This window comes from Otolemur garnettii, unplaced genomic scaffold, assembly GCF_000181295.1.
Source record: "Otolemur garnettii isolate 467f Iridium unplaced genomic scaffold, OtoGar3 scaffold00024, whole genome shotgun sequence".
Classification (NCBI taxonomy): domain Eukaryota; kingdom Metazoa; phylum Chordata; class Mammalia; order Primates; family Galagidae; genus Otolemur; species Otolemur garnettii.
Genome location: NW_003852419.1, coordinates 4,000,727 through 4,005,221, shown reverse-complemented (window position 1 = coordinate 4,005,221; position 4,495 = coordinate 4,000,727).

The window sequence follows — 4,495 nt, the reverse complement described above, 5'->3', positions numbered from 1 at the left end:
CCTCCCAAGTAGCTGGGACCACAGGCGCCCGCCACAACGCCTGGCTATTTTTTGGTTGCAGCCATTATTGTTGTTTGGCGGGCCCGGGCTGGATTTGAACCCGCCACCTTAGGTGTATATGGCTGGCGCCTTAGCCGCTTGAGCCACAGGTGCCGAGCTAGGCTATACTATTTTTGTGTAAAATTGGAGAAAAAGAATATAGTCCATATCTTATTGATTATAAGATGCACATATTTTCACATTTTCGTTGTCTCTGAAATATCTGTATAACACATGTCATATCATAGTTTAATTACAAGATTTTTTTTTTTTTTTGCAGTTTTTGGCCTGGGTTGGGTTTGAACCTGCCACCTCCGACATATGGCGCTGGCACCCTACTTCTTTGAGCCGCAGGCACCGCCCCCAATTGCAAGATTTTAAAAAATTTTTCTTTTGTGGGCAGCTCTTGTCACTCAGTGGGTAGGGCGCTGTCCCATTTACCAAGGGTGGCGGGTTCAAACTTGGCCCTGGCCAAACTGCCACAAAAAATAGCCCGGTGTTGTGGTGGGCACCTGTAGTCCCAGCTACTTGGGAGGTTGAGGCAAGCGAATGACCTAGGCCCAGGAGTTGGAGGTTGCTGTGAGCAGTGTGATGCCACGGCACTCTACCAAGGGCCATAAAGTGAGACTCTGTCTCTACAAAAATAAAATAATTTTTTTTCTTTTGTAGTAGTACGTGTAATATTGGCACATCTTGCAATCAGTGGCATCTTAGGTTTGATAAAATATTTTATTTGCGTTTGTTTGCATATGTGTGGAATTTTCTCTGGACTGATTTTCAAGAAACTGGTAAAACAGATTGCTTACACAGGGAGGGGAGTTAGGTGGCTGGGAAACAGATGACAAAATTTCTATTGCATTTTCTTTTGTATCTTTCACATTTTGAATCATGTCACTAAGTTAACAAATAAAACATTTCAACAAGCTGGGTGCAGTGGCTCATACCTGTAATCCTAGCACTTGGGAGGCCGAGACAAGGGGATTGCCTGAGCTCACAGGTTGGAGAACAGTCTGAGCAAGAGTGAGACCTCTGTCTCAAAAAATAGTTGGGCTTGTGGCATTGGCCTGTAGTCCTAGCTAAGCTCCTTGGGAGACTGAGGCAAAAGAATCGCTTAAGCTCAAGAATTTGAGGTTGCCGTGAGGTATGATGCCATCGCACTCTACCAAGGGTCACAAAGTGAGACTCTGTCTCAAAAAAAAAAATTCAACAATAGATTCACATTTGCAAAGTAAAACTGGACATGAGTGCTTCTGACACCATTACACTACACAAATTGGCACACAGTTCTATAGTTGTGTTTGTTTCTAGTAATGGTTGAGGAACCCTGAAGGCAAGGCTATGCCATTGTGCTCACTGCTCTCAATGCAGAGTCGAGCATGGTGCCTGGTCAGGAACTAACTCCCACTGATATCACCCATTTCTCCCAAGATTTTGGTCACTTGTAAATCATTAACCACATCTTTGTTGGTTAAAATTAAGTTCCATACAGCTGTTTCTGCCATGCTTTCTTTACCTTTCTGTTGATGACTTTGTTCCATAAGGCAAGGCATAAATATATCAAACGCTTTCCTTTTATTAGATTTTCATTTCCCATAAAATGTGAACTGTGGAAAAGCATTTAGGGAGATGAGGAGAGAAACATCTTAAAAGGAAAACAAAAATATTTTAATTGGCGCCAATGCACTTGACAACAATTGAATTACAACACTAGTGTCTATGCCGTCGCGTACTAACTGAACCCAGAGGCCACCGCCGGGAATGACTGTAAGATACTGGCAACTGTTCATGTCACTAAAACGCTACTGCTGATTCGTTCTTGTTGATAAAGATATTTAGAAATGCAAATAGCCACTTCCCAGATCACTCTGAATGTTATATACATACAGAAAGTCATATTCATTCTCAAGAAAGCAAAATCAAACACAGCACTCCTGGAGAGCAAAGAATAACTGGTAACCAAGGCAGAGCTAAGATATTAGGTTTGTCCCAAAAGCAAGTTGAAAAGTTTAATACAGGATTGAGTAGAATTTTCAGGGCCAGAACTTTCAAGCTTTACAGAGATGGGATCCAAACCAATGCTGGTTGGGTGTGGAAAAGGAAAGGTTTGAAGGTGATTACTATAAATTTCTGTTAGTATCTGTGGTTCACTCTTTTTTTTTTTTTTTTGCCGTTTTTGGCCAGGGCTGGGTTTGAACCTACCACCTCTGGTATATGGGGCCAGTGCCCTACTCCTTTGAGCCACAGGTGCCACCCTGGGGTTCAGTCTTATTGGCAGGCTGGTACAAGGTAAAGTGAGCCTAAGACTCACCAGTAAAGTGAACAAATTGTTTGTGGTTTGTGTGTTGGAGTAAGACACAATAATAAAAGTTTGTAGAATTAAGACATACCTAATTTTATATCAATTTACTTTTCAATAAGACTGATGATTTTTTTTGTTGCCAGGGGCTGGGTTTGAACCTTCAACCTCCAGTATATGGGGCCGGCACCCTACCCCTTTGAGCCACAGGCGCCATCCAAGACTGATGATTTAATGTGTAACTAAAACATTTCATGTGATAACTTCCCAAAGAAAAGAACAGACAACTAATTCCAATCTATAGCGCAGAAAATATGGTTTCCTTATTTAAATACCAGTTTGTAGGCTCAGTGCCTATGGCTCAAGGGGCTAAGGCGCCAGCCACATACACCCAAGGTAGCGGGTTCGAATCCCCAGCCCGGGCCCGCCAAACAACAATGATGGCTGCAACTAACAAATGGCCGGGCGTTGTGGCGGGCACCTGTGGTCCCAGCTACTTGGGAGGCTGAGTCAGGAGACTCGCTTGAGCCCAGGAGTTGGAGGTTGCTATGAGCTGTGATGCCATGGCACTCTACCCAGGGGGATAGCTTGAGGCTCCGTCTCAAAAAAAAAAAAAAATACCAGTTTGTAAATATTGCTCCTAATTGTCTTTCCTGTAACTTCCCTTCAAGAATCACTGGGTTGCCTGTTCACTATGGCTTTTCTTTGTCTGTCACAGGTTTTATACTCATGCCATGGTGCAGTTATTCTACAGGTCCTATGAGGATCTCTGCTATTTTGTGTCTCCAGACGCACTTGACACCTTTTTTGGTCATATTCTCTGTCCCAAGAGACTGACTTCAATGGGGAACCTCCAAGCCTCCCACATCCACCAGCTTCCAATTGAGTTTGTCTTTTGGGGATCTCTAGCAGGAAATCCAGGGAAGAGAATGAAGTCAGGTGTTTACTCTTCACTTTTACCAAACTCAGATTGGCTATGGCCCTTGATCAAAGGTCACCGGTCCTCTCAAGGAGGCCAACTACACAGGATTTTCCCTAGCTACAGTAACCATTTGTTCTCTCCCCTGCCCTCTCCAGTCCCAGGGGTTGTAGCAGCATTCACGCACTTTACCCTGTGTCCTTACCCTTACTCACATCTTCCCAAATAGTTTATCTTCATTTGAATGTAACATTTGTCTCCTGTTGGGATCCTGACTGATAGGCTTCCCCATAGGAGAGCTAGCCTAAATTTGACCAAATGGAAAGAAATGCCCCTTTCCCGCCCCACCTCCGCCCCCAAACTAGGGTTTGAAAAGTGTGGTTGGCAGATAATCCAGATCACAATCATCTGGAATTTGATTAAACAGGTTGATTCCCAAACTCTACCCATGCTATCTCCAGAAGTCAGGATGGGGAACTAGTATTTTAAACAAGCTTTTCAGGTGCTATCTAGATACAGTAAAATGGGAGAACTTATTACCGAAGTAGAGGAATTTTAAAATATGCTGCTAATGAAATGAAGGTTTTTCCAAATCCGAGCAAGGCATTAGAGCATTATCCCAGGCTCCCACTAGGACTCTAGATTGCCTTCCAAATCTCATCAAGAAGCTAAAAATAAAACTAAGAAAACTAATGCAAGATAATGACTAGTGTGAACTGGTCTTTTAGTGACTAAGAAACCTTTGCTCAGGATGAAAGAATTCTTCATAAATATGACATGAATTCCAGAGGTCCACCATATCAACATGAAAAATTACCAATACAAAAATCATGATAAACACAATTAAAAGAAAAAAGATAAACAGATAAATAAAATTTTTGCAATATGCATCAAAGAGCTTTGAAATGGTTCTCTTTGACAATTTTTTCCAGTTTCCCAGTATTTTGGATGGGGAGGAGGAAGAGGATTTGCTGATCTCTTCACTCCATCATACCTGGAAGTCCCCCTTAATTCTTTTTTTTTTTTTTTTTTTTTTTTTTTTTTTTGAGACAAAGTCTCATTTTATTGCCCTTTGTGGAGTGCCTTGACATCATAGCTCACAGCAACCTCATACTCTTGGGCTCAAGTAATTCTTTTGCCTTAGCCTCTCAAGTAGCTGGTTCTACAGGGGCCCACCACAATGCCCAGCTAGTTTTAGAGAGGAAATCTCGCTCGGGCTCAAGCAGGTCTTTTTTTTTTTT